Source organism: Manis pentadactyla, chromosome 3 (assembly GCF_030020395.1).
Source record: "Manis pentadactyla isolate mManPen7 chromosome 3, mManPen7.hap1, whole genome shotgun sequence".
Taxonomy (NCBI): domain Eukaryota; kingdom Metazoa; phylum Chordata; class Mammalia; order Pholidota; family Manidae; genus Manis; species Manis pentadactyla.
In genome coordinates this window covers 70,140,067-70,162,723 of record NC_080021.1, presented here as the reverse complement: position 1 = coordinate 70,162,723, position 22,657 = coordinate 70,140,067, and the positions used below count along the sequence as shown (strand labels likewise).

At 37.9% G+C, this 22,657-nt stretch overlaps 2 long non-coding RNA genes across 5 annotated transcripts in view; one reads left to right on the top strand and one right to left on the bottom strand.

The window, feature by feature from the left end:
• LOC118912814 (uncharacterized) overlaps positions 1 to 3,668 on the top strand; it is a 22,680-nt gene extending 19,012 nt beyond the window's left edge. For all 3 annotated transcript variants that reach the window (XR_005024932.2, XR_005024931.2, XR_008996291.1), the window contains one exon: positions 1,856 to 3,668. This is a non-coding gene — a long non-coding RNA (uncharacterized LOC118912814). The remainder of the gene's footprint in view (positions 1 to 1,855) is intronic.
• On the bottom strand, positions 558 to 22,657 carry LOC118912783 (uncharacterized). 2 transcript variants are annotated; one of them, XR_008996292.1, is made up of 6 exons: positions 22,490 to 22,657; positions 18,490 to 18,527; positions 17,769 to 17,861; positions 4,555 to 4,666; positions 3,509 to 3,668; positions 558 to 1,898 (listed from the first exon to the last, which is right to left on the bottom strand). It is a non-coding gene; the product is annotated as an uncharacterized LOC118912783 (long non-coding RNA). The 2 variants fall into 2 exon arrangements; XR_005024913.2 differs by lacking the exon at positions 18,490 to 18,527 and having other exon boundaries at positions 22,490 to 22,630.

The window sequence follows — 22,657 nt, the reverse complement described above, 5'->3', positions numbered from 1 at the left end:
TTAAAAAGTTATTTAGAATGAAATTTTAAAATTGAGATATAACTGACATATTAGTTTCAGGTGTACACCATAATGGTATGATATTTGTATATACAGTATTGTGAAATGATTGCCACAATAAGTATAGTTAACATCCATCACCACACATAGTTACACATTTTTCATACCAATTTATTACAGATGCTAGATATTTTAAATTTTATCAAATATTTTCTTAGCATTTATAAAGAACTCTTGCCTAGCCTAGCCTCTCCTACATTTTGTTGGTCCTTGAGCATTGCCACTCTGGCCTTCAGGGGGCACTGTTTCCCCTTTAATATTATGACTCAAGCATTTGACTCATAATTTCCTGGAATACAGGTAAGACCAGGGAACATATTCAAACAAAAATTTACAAAGGGCTCACTCAGGTGAGCAGAAGGTAAATGAGTACAGAGAATCATGTACAACTAGATAATATGGTTCACTGAATGCAGCATAGGCATTTCAGCATTTGACACTGAAAGGATTCTTCCCTACCTTGCTTCCCCACTTTTTTTCTACACAGCATAACTTCTTCAAAAACTATCTCTTAAGATTGGTAAGGTTATTTTCAGCTAATGGCTTCCTTGCAAATTCTAGTTTCCAGTCTCAGTATCAGCCTCTTGCCTAGATAATAGACACCAAGCATGTCATCCTTTGAGGAAGACGGCATTACCTACCCCTGGGTTGTCTTTACCCTGTTGTCCAAAGGTAGTTATCTGTCACTCTCTCATGCCAATGCACATTGTTCAGTATGCCAAGAATCAAGGCCCTGACTGCTTATATTACTTATCTATATGACTGGATAACTGATTACTCCAAAACACAGAGGCTTAAAACAACAAATTTATTTTCTGACAGTTTCTGTGGATTAGGAATCTGGGCAAAGCTTAGTTGGGTGCTGTGGATCAAGGTCTCTGACAAGGCTATAGTCAAGGTGTTGGCCAGGGCTGCGTCAACTCCAGGCTTGAATGGGGGAGATTCTGCTTCCAAGCTCACTCACATGGCTGTTGGCAGGATTCGGGTCCTTGCTGACTATTGGCCAAAGACATGCTTTCCTTGCCATAAGGACTTTCCACAGGCAGCTGACAAATGACAGCTGTATTCCTTCAGAGTGAGTAGTGAGAGAACCTGAGAGGGTGTCTAAGACAGAAGCCACTGTCCTTTTATAACCTCATCTTAGAAGCAACATCTCATCACTTGTGCTATTTTCAGTTAGTTAGTAGTCAATAAGTCTAGCTGGCAATCAGCTGGTGGTAGATCGAGAATTAGAATCACATCTGCACCCAGCAGTCTGCAGGTCCATAATCTACCTCTGTGTTTGCCTCCACCCAGAGCACTCAGGGGAGTTCTTTATATAATGACTTAGTCAATAATAGCTCATTGCCAGCGGTTGTGAAGCAGTAGCCTAGCAGCAGGCCAGTTACATCATCAGTTTAGTTCAGGTGAGGAGGATCCCGGCCATAGGAACTTCCATTTCCCCACATGGGCCTACATGCTTTCTGCCACACCACTCTTTACCCAAGCCATTTCTCATGATTATGTTTGCAGTGAGCAGTTTTGTGGGATGAAGGAATATCTCCCTCTGCAACAAAGAGCAAGCTTAGCTTGCTGCTTGCTGGAAAAGCAGTGGGTTCTTCAAGCTCATTGTTTCCCCACTGCAACACAAACACACCACATGTGTGGCATCTACCTGTGGGCCCCTTGGCATCACCCCTGTAGAACTTAGGGGCAAGAAGAATTAACGCAAACACTGATGTTCACATTTTTAATGTTGTGCTTGAAGTAAAACAGTTCTTTTTCTCTGATTCAGATGTTTTGTGTCTTCTTCCAGCATAACAGGATTTCTTACAACAGGAACAGTCTAACTTCTTGGCCTGTAGGTAAGATAAAATCAAATTGCAAACCTGACAGTTTGACTCAGCAGAACAACCTCCTGTGTACAGGCCTGTGAGACCAGCATTCACACAAGAGATCCACATGCATATTATTCATCTTATTTGATAAATACTTATGTGCCAGGTATTCTACGAGTTATGGATATAAACTCATTTAATCCATGAGGTGGGCCCTACTAAAAATTCCTATTTTAAAGATGAGGAAGAAGAGGCACAAAGATGTTGAGTAACTTGCTCCACGTTAGGCAGCTCATAAATGTCAGAGTCCCATTATTCAAATAGAAACAAACACAAACAATCTGGCTACAGCATCTATTGATCCACTATATTATTGCTAATTGTGTTCATGGTTGAAAAGGGCAAGGGGAGAGGAAAGATAGGGAAATAACAAAATAGAGTTAATTCCTCAGAAAAATCAATAAAATAATCAATTTACAGTTTTCTATTCCTACCATAGTAATATACTTCTTGTTGTTTCATTGTGTATTTGAAGGATAAACCCTACCAGTCATATTGATAAATATTTTCATTTGACTTGTTAGGATCTGATTTAGAAAAATAGCTCTACCTTCAGACTATGAAGGTAGAAATGCACTGGGCAAACAAAAATCTGCACATGAAGTTTATAGGAGCTTTATTCATGGAAGCAACCAAGATGTCCTTTGGTAGATGAATGGGTAAACTGTTGTTCTTCTGTACAATGGAAGATTATTCAATGCTAAAATGAAATGACCGTTAAGCCATGAAAAATGGTAGGGAGGGCTTAAGTGCATATTACTAAGTAAAGAAGCCAATCTAAAAAGGTTATATGGTTGACCCTTGAATAACATGGGGGTTGGGGGCACCAATCCCTTGTGCAGTTAAAAATCTGTGTATAACTTTTGACTTCCCAAAAACTAAATAGCCTCCTTCTTGACTAGAAGCCTTATGGATAACATAGTTAATAAACACATACTTTGTATGTATATATAATATACTGTATTCTTAGAAGAAAGTAAGCTAGAGAAAAGAAAATGTTTTTTTTAATTGTCAAAAATCTCCAAAAAATTTTCCAATATTTATGGAAAAAAATCCATGGATAAGTGGACCTGTGCATTTCAAACCTGTGTTGTTCAAGGGTCAACTGTATACTGTATGATTCCAACTATGTGACAATCTAGAAAAGGCAAAACTATGGAGACAGATCAGTGGTTTCCAGGGTTTTGGGGGAAGGAAGGGCTGAATAGGCAGAGCATGGAAGATTTTTAGGGTAGTGAAACTATTCTGCATGATACTATAATGGTGGATACATGTCACTGTATGATTGTATAGAATGTACAACACCAGAAGGGAACCCAGATGTAAACTATGGACTTTGGGTGATAATGATGTGTTGTGTCAATGTACGATTGTGGTGGGATGGGAACTCTGTACTTTCTGCTCGGTTTGCTGTGAACCTAAAACTGCTCTAAAAAATAAAGTCTATTTTTTAAAATGCTTTGAAAATTACAGTGTACTCTAAAATTTAAAATATTATTATAGTGTGTGTGTAGTAGGTCTTGTTTACTTCAATCTATACCTGTTCAAGTCCTCCATGCTCTTGGTCTTACTTTTCTGCCTGTCACCTCTTCCTTTCCTTTGCAAGCACAAATGGGGTGACCCCACTTGGGCTCTCTTCCTCTGTTCCACTGTCCTTTTCTTGAGGCTTCTCAGCACAGTTTCAGGCCAGCTGTCTGCCTCCACCATGATTATCAGGGCTGCAGAGCACTGCTGGAGAAAGATCACAGTGGGGGAGTTTATGTCTAATGTACAACTTGCTGTTTCTTACATTAGCTCATCCCACAGTGTTTCCTGTGACTATCTCTGTGTTTCTCAAATCAGAGCTTTCTACTTCAAATATGGATCAGTAAGTTTTAAGTGTAGCTTTTTTTCTTTGATATTGTATTATTTTGAATAAATAAATATATTCAGTGTCTTATGCCATTCCTTCTTAATCTACAGGTATTACATGTCAGCTTTTTGCATATGTATACAAAATTGGACTCATTAAGTTGTTTTCTATTAAAAGGATTAATACAATCTGGCTATTAATTATTGCATATAGAAACATGGCACATAAGTATATCCTTCAATGGAGATTCACCCAAAAGTACTTATGAATTAGCAAAGAGGAAAGGAAAAATATAACTCTAATGTGTTCAGAATTGCTTTAATTATTGGTTAGACAAATCTCTTTAAGAAGATTCTGTGGAAAAGTGTAATCATATTCTCTTCTCTGATGTGCTTCTGTGCCCTAGTCATAAGCTTCCATTGTTCTTAGATTAGGGCATCTCTTCACTCAAGGAGCTCAATCAAAACCTAGTCCAATCCTTTCCATGTCTTCTCTTTTAGAGAAGCAACAACCTGGGTCAGTATTGATTCCTAGTGTCAAAATAGTGGTATCAAATTGGCAGCCTATGGGGCAGATTTGCTTGATTTGGTCTGCACAGTGTTTTAAGAAAAATCTGAATTCACTTCTACATTTTTTAATTATGCCATTTCATATTAAAATGCATATTCCTAGTTTTTTATTTTTGAAAAATTAATACATCTGGGCAACACTGGGCCTATTGTCTCACATAACAAAAATCAGCTGATAGTAGCTGGTAGCCATTACCTTTACAGAGGGCATGCACTTCTTGGCACTCATGAAGACTGTCCGTCGATTGCCATTTCTCATCTCACTTTCACCTTGTCTTGCCAATGGATTTCAGCCCCGGACAAGTTCACTACGGATTCAATGAGACCAAAGAAATGACAGTAGAACATTCTTGGGATGAAAGGGTTTATATCCAGCTTTATTCCCACAGTGGCAGGTCAGTCACTAGAATCCTGTCCACTCAGAGCAAGTCTGCAGGCAGCAAGCTCGTCCCTACCTCTGGGCCTCTCTGTCCCCGCATTTGTCTCAGTCTCTGTCCTTGGTACTGCCACCACTCCAGCCGCTGCTCTGCTCTCCTGCAGCCTTGCAGCCATGCCACCATGTCACCCAGAGCACTGGGCAGGGCTTTTTATATAGAGTCAATAACAATGTATTGCCCACACGTGTGGTGAGTCAGTCAGGGCCTGGTGAGAATTCTGGCCACAGGAACCTTCACTTTATTCACACACCTCTTCTGACACTCAGCATCGGTGGTGCCTCTCAGGTACTTTAGGCATTTGAATTTGTAAATTCTTTTACACATGGTCCTTGATGCCTTTCATCCAACACCACCCATTGACACTGGAGACTCTAGAAAGATCATGGGTTTCAAAGTCAAATGGTCTCTACCCTGCTACTTTCCTGTCGTGTGACTTTGGTAGGGTTATTTCACCTCTTTGAACTGCTATTTCCTTATTTGTAAAATGGGCATATAATGTAAAATCAGGATTAAAGGCAATAATGTACCTAATGTGCTTCTGATGTTGCTGAGAAGGGGCAGGAAGCAGTGAGCATGGCTGCCTCCTTTGAGAACCTGTGTCCCCATCTCTTAGGAGATGACAGGGCTGCTCTTATTAGTCACAGGCATCATCAACTTATAACTAATTTGTATGATACTCTAAGGTGTCTAGACACAAATAAGAAAATTATAAGAAAGTAGAGAGTACTTGAGTAAAATTTGTTTATTATAATTGTCAGCTGCCATCATAAAGGAATCACAATGGGTTAAGATGTTGGACAACAGCATTTCCATTGCTTAGAGGATAATCTATGGTATGGTAAATCAAACTCTTGCAATTAGTTACATAAAGAACACAAAAAATGAAAAAGTTTGTGAATTAGCAACCTCACATGGTTTCCAAAACTGGGGAAAAAAAGACAATTCTCCATATGCCCACCTTGCCACACACTGCAACATTTGTAGAGCTCCTAATGTATCTATATATTCAATTTGTTTTCTATCAGCTGCTCTAATAAATCAACACAAACTTACAGAGTTTAAGCAACACAAATGTATTACCTCAGAGCATGATAGGTTAGAAGTCTGCCATTGAACTAAAATCAATGTGTCAACAGAGCTGTGCTCTTTTTTGGAGACTTGAGGAATGAATCCATTTTCCTGCCTTTTCCAGCTTCTAGAGAGCCCACATTCCTTGGCTTATGGCCCCTTTCTCCACTTTCAAAGCCAGCAATGTTGCATCTCCCTGTGCATTCCTCCACACTCACATCTCTTTCTGTTGCCTCCCTCTTCCACTTTTAAGGACCCTTGGACACACCCAGAAAATCCAGAGTATTCTTCCTATCTTAAGGTCAGCTGATTAGCAGCCTTAATTCCATCTGTAACCTTTTATTTTAAATTAATCTTTTTTTAAAATTGAGGTATAATTGACGTATATTATATTAATTTCAGGTATACAACATACTGATTCAGGATATGTGTAAATATTGCTGAATGATCACCACAATAAGTCTAGTTAACATCCATGGTTACAATTTTTTTGTTATGAGAAATTTTAAGATCTACTTTCTTAGCAACTTTCAAATACACAATACAGAGTTGTTAACTATAGTCACCATGCTGTACATTATACCCCAGGGCTTATTTATAACTAGAAGTTTGACCTTTTTGACCACCTTCACCCACTTCACTCACCCCACACCCCTACCTCTGGCAACTACCAACTGTTCTCTGTATCTGAGTTTATTTGTGTTTTGTTTTGTTTTGTTTTTTATCATAAGATATTTATCGTTCTCTGTCTGACTTAGTTCACTTAGCATAATGCCCTTAAAAGTCCATCCATGTTGTCCATGCAAACTTAATTCTTTGCCATGGAATGTAACATAGTCACAGTTCCAGGCACTAAGACAGAGACTTCATTCAGCCTATCATGAGTATGTACTTTTTACATGTAATTATATGTAATTTATATATTTTTTTAAAAATTTGCCATGTATTGTTTCTTATTATGAATTTAATCCACTTGATCCTCACAACAAATTTATCAAGTAGGAACTATTTGTATGAACAAGAACTGAGGCTGTTGGTTGCAACACTTATTGTGGTGAGCATTTGGTAATGTGAGGTAATTGCTGAATCACAGTGTTATACATCTGAAACCAATACAGTATTGTATATCAGTTGTATGTTTTTTAAAAACATGTAAAAAGGAAAAAGAAAAAATTACTGAGGTTGGGGAGTTAGGAAATGTGCCCAGGTATGGAGCTGGCAAGCAGTTGAGTGAGATTCAAACCCAGGGCTGTGTCCCTCTAAAGCTATGTCCCTAATCACTATACTATACTGAAATTTGTTCAAATTGTATCTTTCTATTTTTTAAGAAAATTACTATTATAGTGAAAACTAGATTTTTCGGTGGGAGAGGTAGCCCCGGGAGTGTCTATCAGTTAAAATTCAAATAAAGATATTATCCTTATTGTCTTAATGTGCACCTTACAGATTTCTGAGCTGTTAGCTTTTAAAAAACTGCTTGCTTTTAAAAAGTCAAATGGATATAGGTTCCTCGAAGGCTGTGAGCTTTGCTTATTTGCAGATTTGAAAGTAAATGAGGCCCCAGGAAGTCATGTGATCCAGTTTCTTGCCCTGAAACACCACAAATCACATTTCTCGCAACTTAGAGCAATGGTACAGGATTCCAATTTAAGGATATAGGAGATTTAAATCTTTAGGATCTTAGCGTCTATCAGTATTTTCCTGTTTTGCATGTGATTGGTCTCCATGGCAAATAAGTAGCAATTAAAAATAATTTTTCCCAGGAGGGCGGAGCCAAGATGGCGGCGTGAGTAGAGCAGCGGAAATCTCCTCCCAAAACCACATACATCTATGAAAATATAACAAAGACAACAATTCCTAGAATAAAGACCAGAGGACACAGGACAATATCCAGACCACATCCGAACCTGAGAGAACCCAGCGCCTCGAGAAGGGGGTAAGATACAACCCCCGGCCCGGCGAGAGCAGAGCGCCCATCCCCCCAACTCCCGGCGGGAGAAGAATAGGCAGAGCGGGAGGGAGACGGAGCCCAGGACTGCCGAACACCCAGCCCCAGCCATCCTGGCCCAGACACAGTACGTGCCCAGTGGGCCCTGGATACTAGGAAAACAGGGCAGCAAGAACAGTGAGCGGGCACCAGAGGCCGGGCTCCAGAGGACATAAGAAAAGCGCGCGACAAATATTTTTATTTTATTTTTTTGCTGCTTTGTTTTGGTGAGTGCTTTTTGGAAGTCTTAAAGGGATAGGGCCCCCAATACTAGGGAAACAGGGCACCAAGAACAGTGAGTGGGCACCGGTGGCCTGGCGCCGGAGGACACCAGAAAAGCGCGCGACCATTTTTTTTTGCTGTTTTGTTCAGGCAACCGCTTTTTGGACGTCTTAAAGGGATAGGGACCCCAATACTAGGGAAACAGGGCAGCAAGACCGGTGAGCAGATGCCTGAGGCTGGCGCCGGAGAATAAAGAAAAACGAGTGGCCACTTTTTTTTTTTTTTAATTAAAAAAAATTTTTTTTTTTTAATTTCAATTTTTTTTTGTGTGTGGTCGTTGTTTTGTTTTGGCGGGTGCTTTTTGGAAGTCTTAAACGGGCAGGGTGGGACACTTAATCCAGAGGTAGGGAAACCGGGGATCTCTGGGCACCGTAACCCCTGGGCTGCAGGGAGCAGGGAGGCCCCTTACGGAGATAGCCTCCAGTCCGCTCCCCCTCCAACGCGACTCCACCACTTTGGAGCAGAGGCCCGAACCAGGCCACACCCACAGCAAAGCAGAGATAAACTCCATAGCAGCCGGGCAGGAAGCAGAAGCCCTGTCTGCGTGCAGCTGCCCAGCACAAGCCACTAGAGGTCGCTGTTCTCCCAGGAGAGGAGGGCCACAAACCAACAAGAAGGGAAGTTCTTCCAGCCGTCACTCGTCCCAGCTCTGCAGACTATTCCTATCACCATGAAAAGGCAAAGCTACAGGCAGACAAACATCACAGAGACAACACCAGAGAAGGAGACAGACCTAACCAGTCTTCCTGAAAAAGAATTCAAAATAAGAATCATAAACATGCTGACAGAGATGCAGAGAAATACGCAAGAGAAACGGGATGAAGTCCGGAGGGAGATCACAGATGCCAGAAAGGAGATCGCAGTAATGAAACAAACTCTGGAAGGGTTTATAAGCAGAATGGATAGGATGTAAGAGGCCATTGATGGAATTGAAACCAGAGAACAGGAATGCATAGAAGCTGACATAAAGAGAGATAAAAGGATCTCCAGGAATGAAACAATGTTAAGAGAATTGTGTGACCAATCCAAAAGGAACAATATCCGTATTATAGGGGTTCCAGAAGAAGAAGAGAGAGGAAAAGAGATGGAAAGTATCTTAGAAGAAATAATTGCTGGAAACTTCCCCAAACTGGGGGAGGAAATAATCGAACAGACCACGGAAATACACAGAACCCCCAACAGAAAGGATCCAAGGAGGACAACAGCAAGACACATAATAATTAAAATGGCAAAGATCAAGGACAAGGAAAGAGTTTTAAAGGCAGCTAGAGAGAAAAAGGTCACCTATAAAGGAAAACCCATCAGGTTAACATCAGACTTCTCGACAGAAACCCTACAGGCCAGAAGAGAATGGCATGATGTAATTAATACAATGAAACAGAAGGGCCTTGAATCAAGGATACTGTATGCAGCACGACTATCATTCAAATATGATGGTGGGATTAAACAATTCCCAGACAAACAAAGGCTGAGGGAATTTGCTTTCCACAAACCACCTCTACAGAACATCTTACAGGGACTGCTCTAGATGGGAGCACTCCTAGAAAGAGCACAGCACAAAACACTCAACATATGAAGAATTGAGGAGGAGGAATAAGAAGGGAGAGAAGAAAAGAATCTCCAGACAGTGTATATAAGAGCTCAATAAGCGAGCTAAGTTAGGCAGTAAGATACTAAAGAGGCTAACCTTGAACCTTTGGTAACCACGAATTTAAAGCCTGCAATGGCAATAAGTACATATCTTTCAATAGTCACCCTAAATGATAATGGGCTGAATGCACCAATCAAAAGACATAGAGTAATAGAATGGATAAAAAAGCAAGATCCATCTTTATGCTGCTTACAAGAAACTCACCTCAAACCCAAAGACATGTACTGACTAAAAGTCAAGGGATGGAAAAACATATTTCAAGCAAACAACAGCCAGAAGAAAGCAGGGGTTGCAGTACTAATATCAGACAAAATAGACTTCAAAAAAAAGAAAGTAACAAGAGATAAAGAAGGACACTACATAATGATAAAGGGCTCAGTCTAACAAGAGGATATAACCATTCTAAATATATATGCACCCAACACAGAAGCACCAGCATATGTGAAGCAAATACTAAGAGAACTAAAGGGGGAAATAGACTGCAATGCATTCATTCTAGGAGACTTCAACACACCACTCACCCCAAAGGATAGATCCACTGGGCAGAAAATAAGTAAGGACACGGAAGCACTGAACAACACAGTAGATCAGATGGACCTAATAGACATCTATAGAACTCTACATCCAAAAGCAACAGGATATACATTCTTCTCAAGTGCACATGGAACATTCTCCAGAATAGACCACATACTAGGCCACAAAAAGAGCCTCAGAAAATTCCAAAAGATTGAAATCCTACCAACCAACTTTTCAGACCACAAAGGCATGAAACTAGAAAAAAACTGTACAAAGAAAGCAAAGAGGCTCACAAACACATGGAGGCTTAACAACACGCTCCTAAATAATCAATGGATCAATGACCAAATCAAAATGGAGATCCAGCAATATATGGAAACAAATGACAACAACAACGCTAAGCCCCAACTTCTGTGGGATGCAGCAAAAGCAGTCTTAAGAGGAAAGTATATAGCAATCCAAGCATAATTAAAAAAGGAAGAACAATCCCAATTGAATGATCTAATATCACAATTATTGAAACTGGAAAAAGAAGAACAGATGAGGCCTAAGGTCAGCAGAAGGAGGGACATAATAAAGATCAGAGCAGAAATAAATAAAATTGAGAAGAATAAAACAATAGCAAAAATCAATGAAACCAAGAGCTGGTTCTTCAAGAAAATAACCAAAATAGATAAGCCTCTAGCCAAACTTATTAAGAAGAAAAGAGAGTCAACACAAATCAACAGTATCAGAAACAAGAAAGGAAAAATCACGACGGACCCCACAGAAATACAAAGAATTGTTAGAGAATACTATGAAAACCTATATGTTAACAAGCTGCGAAACCTAGGAGAAATGGACAACTTCCTAGAAAAATACAACCTTCCACGATTGACCCAGAAAGAAACAAAATCTAAACAGACCAATTACCAGCAACGAAATTGAAGCGGTAATCAAAAACCTACCAAAGAAAAAAACCCCCGGGCCAGATGGATTTACCTCGGAATTTTATCAGACATACAGGGAAGACATAATACCCATTCTCCTTAGAGTTTTCCAAAAAAATAGAGGAGGAGGGGATACTCCCAAACTCATTCTATGAAGCCAACATCACCCTAATACCAAAACCAGGCAAAGACCCCACCAAAAAAGAAAACTACAGACCAATATCCCTGATGAATGTAGATGCGAAAATACTCAACAAAATATTAGCAAACCGAATTCAAAAATACATCAAAAGGATCATACACCATGACCAAGTGGGATTCATCCCAGGGATGCAAGGATGGTACAACATTCGAAAATCCATCAACATCATCCACCACATCCACAAAAAGAAAGACAAAAACCACATGATCATCTCCATAGATGCTGAAAAAGCATTTAACAAAGTTCAACATCCATTCATGATAAAAACTCTCAGCAAAATGGGAATAGAGGGCAAGTACCTCAACATAATAAAGGCCATCTATGATAAACCCACAGCCAACATTATACTGAACAGCGAGAAGCTGAAAGCATTTCCTCTGAGATCGGGAACTAGACAGGGATGCCCACTCTCTCCACTGTTATTTAACATAGTACTGGAGGTCCTAGCCACGGCAATCAGACAAAACAAAGAAATACAAGGAATCCAGATTGGTAAAGAAGAAGTTAAACTGTCACTATTTGCAGATGACATGATACTGTACATAAAAAACCCTAAAGACTCTACCCCAAAACTACCAGAACTGATATCGGAATACAGCAAAGTTGCAGGATACAAAATCAACACACAGAAATCTGTGGCTTTCCTATACACTAACAATGAACCAACAGAAAGAGAAATCAGGAAAACAACTCCATTCACAATTGCGTCAAAAAAAATAAAATACCTAGGAATAAACCTAACCAAAGAAGTGAAAGACTGATACTCTGAAAACTACAAGTCACTCTTAAGAGAAATTAAAGGGGACACTAACAGATGGAAACTCATCCCATGCTCGTGGCTAGGAAGAATTAATATCGTCAAAATGGCCATCCTGCCCAAAGCAATATACAGATTTGATGCACTCCCTATGAAACTACCAGCAACATTCTTCAATGAACTCGAACAAATAATTCAAAAATTCATATGGAAACACCAAAGACCCCGAATAGACAAAGCAATCCTGAGAAAGAAGAATAAAGTAGGGGGGATCTCACTCCCCAACTTCAAGCTCTACTATAAAGCCATAGTAATCAAGACAATTTGGTACTGGCACAAGAGCAGAGCCACAGACCAATGGAACAGACTAGAGAATCCAGATATTAACCCAGACATATATGGTCAATTAATATTTGATAAAGGAGCCATGGACATACAATGGCAAAATGACAGTCTCTTCAACAGATGGTGCTGGCAAAACTGGACAGCTACATGTAGGAGAATGAAACTGGACCATTGCCTAACCCCATATGCAAAAGTAAAATCCAAATGGATCAAAGACCTGAATGTAAGTCATGAAACCATTAAACTCTTGGAAGAAAACATAGGCAAAAACCTCTTAGACATAAACATGAGTGACCTCTTCTTGAACATATCTCCCCGGGCAAGGAAAACAACAGCAAAAATGAGTAAGTGGGACTATATTAAGCTGAAAAGCTGTACAGCGAAAGACACCATCAATAGAACAAAAAGGAACCCTACAGTATGGGAGAATATATTTGAAAATGACACATCCGATAAAGGCTTGACGTCCAGAATATATAAGGAGCTCACACGCCTCAACAAACAAAAAACAAATAACCCAATTAAAAAATGGGCAGAGGAACTGAACAGACAGTTCTCCAAAAAAGAAATACAGATGGCCAACAGACACATGAAAAGATGCTCCACATCGCTAATTATCAGAGAAATGCAAATTAAAACTACAATGAGGTATCACCTCACACCAGTAAGGATGGCTGCCATGCAAAAGACAGAGAACAACAAGTGTTGGCGAGGCTGTGGAGAAAGGGGAACCCTCCTACACTGCTGGTGGGAATGTAAGTTAGCTCAACCATTGTGGAAAGCAGTATGGAGGTACATCAAAATGCTCAAAACAGACCTACCATTTGACCTAGGAATTGCACTCCTAGGAATTTACCCTAAGAATGCAGCAATCAAGTATGAGAAAGATCAGTGCACCCCTATGTTTATTGCAGCACTATTTACAATAGCCAAGAATTGGAAGGAACCTAAATGTCCATCGATAGATGAATGGATAAAGAAGATGTGGTACATATACACAATGGAATACTACTCAGCCATAAGAAAAGGGCAAATCCAACCATTTGCAGCAACATGGATGGAGCTGGAGGGTATTATGCTCAGTGAAACAAGCCAAGCGGAGAAAGATAAATACCAAATGATTTCACTTATCTGTGGAACATAAGAACAAAGGAAAAACTGAAGGAACAAAACAGCAGCAGAATCACAGAACTCAAGAATGGACTAACAGGTACCAAAGGGAAAGGGACTGGGGAGGATGGGTGGTTACGGAGGGATAAGGGGGCGGGAGAAGTAGGGGGGTATTAAGGTTAGCATGCATGGGGGGATAGGAGAAAAGGGAGGGCTGTACAACACAGAGAAGGCAAGTAAGGATTCTACAACATTTTGCTATGCTGATGGACAGTGAATGTAAAGGGGTTTATAGGGGGGACCTGGTATAGGGGAGAGCCTAGTAAACATAATATTCGTCATGTAAGTGTAGATTAGTGATACCAAAAACAAAACAAACAAACAAACAAAAAGGGCAGTTCCTGTGTGGTAACCTCCAATGAGTTCTACACAAGAGTATAAAGGGCATATAAAAGTGTAGGCAAAGGGTCTGTTTGTGTTTATACAGAGGATCAAAGCCTAATTGGGCTACCCCAAAAATGAACTAAGATACGATATGATAAAGAACTTCCAACATCAGCACTCTCTGGAAGACTCATGCCAGAAGATGATCATCAAAAAACCCCAACAAAGATCCACGCACTGCTACAGCTGTAGATGCACTCATCCCACCAGCTCCTGGACTTGCCATGGGAATGAGGAAGGAGATATCTAAGCTGGCCTGTGCATACAGTAAAACAACAAATTTGACTGGATCTATACTGTTGGAACTCAATCAAGAATTAGGAGAAGTGCAAATTGTAGCGCTCCAAAATCTTACAACTACAGACTATTTACTGTTAAAAGAACATAAGGGATGTGAACATTCCCCAGGAATGGGTTGTTTTAATTTGTCTGATTTCTCTCAGACTGTTCAAGTTCAGTTGGACAATATCCACCATATCATAGATAAGTTTTCACAAATGCCTAAGGTGCCTAACTGGTTTCCTTGGTTTCACTGGAGATGGCTGGTAATTACAGATATGCTTTGGTTATGTAACTATACTCCTATTATGTTAATGTGTGTGCGCAATTTAAGTAGTAGCTTAAAACCTATACATGCTGAAGTTACTCTACAAGAAGATATGTCAAAGAAGTAATCAATCTTCCCATGTTTTCTTCCGCCTGCTACTTCTATAGCTTTTCTTCTTCCTTCCTAATTACAACCCTTAAATAGAATTCGTGCCTCATATCAAATTTACCGAGTATCATAATTCTTCCAGGTGGTAAAGATACCTCAAGACAAATGCTGGGCATAGAAGCTACAGGGCATAAATATGCAAAGAAATAAAAAGCTAACCATTTCAAACAATAAGGCTTCTCTCTCACTTACCAACTTTACATTTCCCTGTATGGCCCCAGAAGATGACTGGTTAGCCAGAGACGGGTAAGATTCCTCAAGGGAGGAACAACCTAAGACAGGCACAGTCACAGGGGGGTCATCAGGTGAGAAATTGGGGATCAACAGAGGTGAGGCTTAGAACCTCACCCCCCCGTTCTGAGAGAGATATTCTGCATACGTGGATGTTTTATTGCCCTGGTCTAGCTTGGATTAACACATAGTCTACAGGCATACACTTGATTATCTACATTAGCTCTCTTACAACACTAAACCATGTTTTCTACCTTTATCTTGTATCTACCTACCACTTCAGCATTTTATTAAAAATAATAATAATAAAGAGAGAAATGTGGTATCCACATATAAATCAAGTATAGAAATCAAATGAGTTATTCATATTTGAACTGACTGTTTATAGTTCATAATGCATGAGCAAAACCGAAGGTTTCTGTGATGGCTGCCCTTGTACTGTTCACAATGTAAGAACTTATTCACTATGTAAGAATTTGTTCTCCATGTAAGAACTTGTTTGCTATGCCTCAGAAGATTGGAGACTGACGAAAATTAGTCTTGGGGTGGATTAATGATTGTGCATTGAACATTGACACCCCTATACAGAATTTTATTGTTGTTAACAACCATTTGACAATAAATATGAGAGATGCCCTCACAAAAAAAAAAAAAAAAAGTATACACTTCCAATGGTAAAATAATAAGTAACCGGGATGTAATGAATATAGTCAAGATATTGTAACAGCTTGGTATGGTGATAGCTGGTACCTAGAATTGGCATGTATATAAATGTTGAATCACTATGTTGTACACCTGAAACTAATGTAATGTAATACTGTGTGTCAACTACCCTTCAATAAAAAAATAATCTACAAAAATAAAATTAAATATCAAAAATAATAATAATAATAATTTTTCCCAGTCATGAGCTGAAAATACAAGTAACAAGATGAAATCTGAAAGAGGTAATTGACGCCAAATAGCATGCCTGTAAAACTTTCTAACAGTATGAGTCTAGGCTTGAAGAAACAGTACAAGGTAAGAGCATTGAGATAGGTATAAAGGCAATGTACTGTGGGGTGCCTTCAATAGTGAAAGGAGTCCACACAGCATAAGGAAATATTAAGGTATTTTTCTCATTTCTCATTTTTTCATGTGCTATTAAGGATATAAAATCCCCTTGAAAGCACAGTAGATCTTTGTGCCCTGAACCTTGCATCTGTCTTAACACAACGATTGAATCAGTAATATTTATATTCACATGATTGTGTTAAAAGCACCTTGCAGATATCTAGAAGAGAAATAAGCCATAAGAGGTTTATTTATGGTACATAAAAACCAAGTGGGTGTTCAAATGACCAGTTTCAAATTTAAATCCCAGTGCAAGTGAATCATTATCTATGTGAAGGTCTGGTACTGGATGTAGGGGACAGAGCTGAAATGATTCTGTGGAGTTTAGTAGTTGGAATAATTCCTTATTATGTGTTTCACAAATGATATAAACTTCTGTTTCTGGGTGGGGGATTATATTTTTAATTTCTACCTCTCTTAGCCTAGCAAAATATCTGGCACACACTAGGTACTCAACAAATAATTATTGAATGAAGAAGGAAGAGAACAAATGCATTAACTTCTTAGATGACACGAAATCAAGCAATAAAGGTAGTGAAAGGTAACATCTTGCTTTTTGAATATGCACCCTATCCCTCAAAATGTTTCAGCATGCTCACCGACATATAAATTATGTATTTGTGACCTTCAATAATATATTGTATACATTATAAAATAATCCCAAATTATAAAATATGAAATAATCAGTGTATTTAAAATTATTTAATGGTATTTTATTAATAGGATAAGAGCCTTTTTGCTTTCACTTGATGCTTTATTATTTTTCAAAATATTTGTTTAACACTTTGAGATATAGTGATTCAAAGATCTGGATCTAAGTTTAGGTTACTCTAACACTACATTTTAATAGCTATCACAGCTGAAAAGAATGTTTCAAAGAGATATTTAGACTTAGATTGAAAAATACATTGTTGGTAGGTATACTATTAAAGTACTCATTTTCTTTTTCAATCCCTTCAGCCAGTTCTGCAAAACTTTTATGGAAGTTTGTCTAGTAAATTTCCATTTTGTCTGCTATCAATCAGCAATTCTTGCAAACTAATTTAAAGGTATTGCATTTAACTTTCAACAGATTAGTTTAAGACTCACTCTAATTCATTACTTGAAAATATTTAAATAAATAGAAAATTGTGTTTCCCAAATTTTAAAGTATGTATATATTAGAGTTTTAATAAGGCTCTGCACACACACACACACACACACACACACACACACACACACACACTTTTTTGCAACAAAATGGCATACTGATAGCAACATTTCCAAACATCATCTTCAAAACATTCTCTCCAAAGCATTTCTTTCAAACAGATTAAGGAGAGCGTGGGATGGAGTTGCTCCCTCACTCACTGGTAAACTTTACCTTAAAAGGAGAGTACTACTCACAGAAAAGGTAGGGAAATTTGGATCCAGTATTTTTGTCAGAGGAAAATGCATCATTCATCTTGAGATTTAAGTATTCTAAGTAATAATAACAACTGGTGTTTATGTAGTACTTATTTGGTGGTAGATTTATATTTAGTAACTCACTTTACCCTCAGAGCAACCCAGTGCAGTAGAAAAGATTATGCTCTCCATTTACCAATGGAGAAACTGAAATCTCAGAAATATTAAGTAACTTACCCAGAGTTACATAGCTGCTGATGGCACAACTAAGGTCAGAACCTGGCAGTGTGTATCCAGGAGCAATGCTATTCACCCCAAATGTCTTGAGTACTTCGATAGAAGATAAAGAGTTCCCACAATTACTCTCCATCTTAGCACAAAGTGGTATATAGATTCTGTTGCAAGGATTTGTTTTTACAAACTAAATCACATCAGTGACTTCCTATGCTACACAAAACTGCAGTATGCTAATGTTGGATGGAGACCTTCTCTTCTGGTGGAAAGCCTTCTCTTCTCATGGACATATGCATGACCAACAAAGGACTGTATGAGCTTCCAGTGTCAGTATGTTAACTAATAGAGCTTAATTTTTTTTGAAGATAAAACAAATAAACGTTAGGATATGCTCTTTCTGAACTGTGGTACATTGCCTTGAGCACCCCTAGGATGTGCACCTTTCACTTTGGATGTCTTTTGTCTTAGCAAATATAATGAAATTCAAAATCACCCAGGAAAAACACAATGTCAGGAAAACAGGTACAGAGGAGTTCAATAGGATAATCAAAACAACCTCTTAAATATAATTGGAGAAATGTAAGTAGGCTAACCAAACTTTTAGATTAGATTTTTAAATCTAAATGATGAAATGTAATCTTAAATGTAAAATAATACTAAGTTGCTTTATAGGAGTGTGAATTCAAGAGCTGGAGAGAAGGCTATCATTACACTAAAGACTTACCTGGTCCTTTTTAGAGCTCCATGTCTCATACCAAGCATCTCAAAGAAGAATGTGGAGAATTTGGAAAGAATTCATATGAGAGTCGTAAAACATTAAAAAAAAAAAAGATGTGAGAAAAAGATAAAAGAATTGGGATTTTTTATTCTAGAAAACCTAGGGAATTTAAGGGTCTTCCAGTATATGAGGCATTATAATCCCTTAAAGTCTATTTAAATCTTTGACACAACTATATCTGTTGAGCCAGACACAGATTCTTTGGAGAATTAGTTGAGGAAATAACAGCAATGCACCTCTTTAAGCCAGAGTATATTAAGCCATTGCATTTGAAATGGGTTCAGTCATTAATTGCACATAATTGACAGTAAGTCACTGAGTCACCAAATGAATAGTGTTTAAGAAAAGCTATTATTCCCCACTGATAAGCAAATAAAATAATTATTATCTTCAAAGTCCACCTCATAGATTTAAGCCCAGAGGCCTAATATGATCCTCTGAGGGACACAGTAACTGCTGACACAATTTATGTAATTAAATTATTATCAACTATTAACAGATGTAGTTCATGCTTGTAATAAACTATCCAAACAGGAGACAGGAAAACAAAAAGAGAGAAAATGAAAGAGAATAAAGGGGTGATTTATATTTCACTCTTGATAGTCATAATAACTAGATTGGAAGACAATGAGATTTCCTTAATAGGGAAAGATCATTGTTTTACTTCAGATAATTAATGGTATTAGCAAGATTTAAAGTGTTTTTCAGAAACTTTTGTCAAAAAGCTAATGTTGGCAGTTTAAGGGTTTGGATCTCTTAATACTTCCCCTTGGTTTTTCTCATGAGTCTAATACAGAAAGTGAGAAAATCCTGTAATCTGAAAAGCCTTTTATTTGATCTTAATATAGTCTTGCTTTAAAACAGTTTTCCCTTTATTGTAAAACACACTTGAATTTCAGGCATTTCAGTTTTGAGTTTGAACATGGCTAATTTGGCCCAAGAGAGATATTGACCTCTGGGCTACTCCCACCAATACACAAAATGAGCATGCTCTGGACCATTTTCTAGATTAAGGAAACAAATTAATTGTGCTCCATGCTAAGGTGGTATAAACCAGTCACAATATCAGTTCCCGTATCTGAGTTTTTCTAACTATATCTTGGGTTGCTTTGCGTTATATTAAGTTGTTCTGCTCAGAAAATTTGATAAATTGGTTACATTAATTCTTACATTCTTACCTATTTTTACAGCTTTTCTTGTTATTTTCTGAGCCAATTCATGACTAGGACTATGCCTTCAACTACCTTCACAATAAAAATGGTTTGTTTTTTTTCAAAGTTGTGAGATGCTGGAATTGGTATATCAATGGATAAACATAGCTGGAAACTATAGCAGCAACTCATATTGTCTGACCCATTAAGTAGATGAGCCTACAGTAAAATAAAGGAAAAGGTGCTATGAAAGCAATGCAAATAATATGAATCAAAAACATCTTTGCTTTTGTAATCATGTAGTTGGTAGCATTATTCTTACTTTTCCAGTCATGGTGATTTATCTGCTATAAAACAAATAATATAATGAATACAGGCCCTCACTTCCATTACCAACTGACTTATGAATATAAGTAATTCAGGTCCTATTACTGCCATGTTATCAATTTTTCTCCCTAAGGGAAATGATATTTCTTATATTATTATGCTCTTCAACTCTCCCAAAGTTACAGTAGAAGAACTACAAATAACAGAGGACTGACTTTATTATGACATAGAAAGTCAATATGGTTCTATATCAGGCAACAACTTAGAGAAAAGGTTTTCCATTTTGAAGAGAGGATGAAAACCAAGCCCTCATATCATTGGAATATGTTATCCAAAAATATACTGTATTACCTGGTTAGATAGTTTTTGTTTTTTTTTTAAACTGTTTTAAAGACAACAGTTTAGAGTATTGCCAGTCCAATCTTCTAAAATTCTTAACATAACTATATCTTAGTATTTCTTTTCTGAATTTTTTTCCTGTTATTTTTAGGACTTCCAATAAAAGCCCCCAAATCTAAAATATGACCATTCTTTCTACTATTATAAATGAAATACAAAATATTGGCATTTTTATATCTGTATCTGAGCTAATAATGATGATGATGACAATAGCAGTCAATAGCAGGCATTCTACTAAGTTCACCATTGATCCTCATAGCAATTCATGACATAAGCATTGTTATTATCTCTGTTTTATTGAGGATAAAAAAGTACTTTTTTCATCCTCACATTACTGATGAAACCAAAGCTCAGAGAGGTGAAATAATTTGTGAAAAGGTGGCGGGACCAGTACTTAAACTTGGGTCTGTCTGATTCCAAAGCTTGTGCTCCTAATCTTTACATAACAGATAAAAGAGGAACAAAATATTTGCTCTATCTGCATGAACAGAATCATATTTCCAAACAAAATACTGAAACCCATAGTCGAACAAAAAACTTTCTCTATTTAAAAAATTTATCAGCATGAAAACTTGTATAACAGCATAAACATCAGCTAGACATTTAGCTGAACATTCAATTTTTACAGTATAAAATATATTGGAATTTATAATGGAAAATGCAGATACAATTTATATCTGTAAGTTAATATGATTAATCAAAGTGAGCAAACTTAAAGTGTGCCTTTAAAAGTTTTTTTAAGCCCTTTAATAGCTTGTGAATGTATTCTGCCCCCTAGTATTGTGAGAAATCAACCTATTAAATTTGCAACTCTCAGATTATAAATGCAAAATACCCAAAGTCTTATTAGTTGAATGTGGCCTAACCACCTTCCTGTCTTAAACTATTTGTGGGAGGTGGTCTGTGTATGTGTGTGTGTGTATGTGTGTGTTCTTCACAGCAGGAGGAGAAATTTATCCTGGAAATGTGATGGTTCAAAAAAAAAAGGAAGTCTAAATGTGATTGGCAGGTATTTGTCTCTGAAGCAAGAATGATATCATTCCACTTGGAGATCATGGACACAAAACTTTTTTTGTCTGAGAAATTTTTCAGCACTGTGAATATGGTTTTAATTAAGAGGTACACTATCACTTGTTCATTTTATTACAAGAGAGGAACTTCTCTAGCTTCTCTGTGCCTTATTATGTGGATTGCTTTGTGTGGATCACAGTGAAAACATGTAAAGGACCATTGGCCCTGTGATGATTTGTATCTACTGTATCTAATATACTATATCCTTTTCCATTTACCACTGAAAATCATTGTGTAGAAAGTTCTGCAGGATTGTCATGTTTTGGAATATGAAAGGATTAGATTCACAATCTATTTTGAGAAGAAGTCCATATAGTGGTGATTGACATTAAAAAATGAATATTCTTAACCTTTACCTGTGGGACTATATCTTTTAATATCATTTTAACACATAAGGAAATGTCCCCTAAATTTAGGGAAGTCACACATAAATCCCAGTTTATTTGTTCATAGCTTTGTAGCAGATTTTCTGAAATCGTATGATCTGACGTACAGGTCATTGCCTCAAAGTATGAATGAAGTATGATATGCACATGGGAATCTTTAGTTGTTTGAGTCTATCTTTAAGGGACATGATAAAATTAATTACATTCTGTTGTGGGACAAAACCACCCACCCACTCTACTTCAATATCCAAACCACTTTACTCCACACCCAATGAAACATGTAATCCTGAGGTCTCCATTCACTTTCTGTACCTGTTTACCTTATGTGGAAAAAGACAAATGGGTTTAAAATGCAACTTTCTTATTCAAAGAATAAGAAAAAGTAGTAAGAAGCTGTAATGTGTGCCCTCAGCTGACGTGGAGATTAATGGGAATGCAAAACAAAACAAAACAAAACACCAAACCACCGCAAAAATAGATGTGTAGAAAAGAAATTTCTCTGCTCACACATCTGCCAATTAGCAAACGCTCTCGCCTGCCTATAAGCACAAAGGTCAAAACTTTACTGAGGAAAAAAAGTAACAGAACTTCAAATAATGCTAAATAACTCACATATGTTCCCCTAAATTATTCACATACTTATTGCACTTGTCTGAGTTTCCACTTCACACCAAACCAGAGAGGCCCACCAGGCCACCCTACGGGTAGCTCGTGGCCGTCAGGCGGTCCGGCGGTGCTGTTCCCTACGCACAGCAGGGTCATCTTCACCGGCCGGCCCGG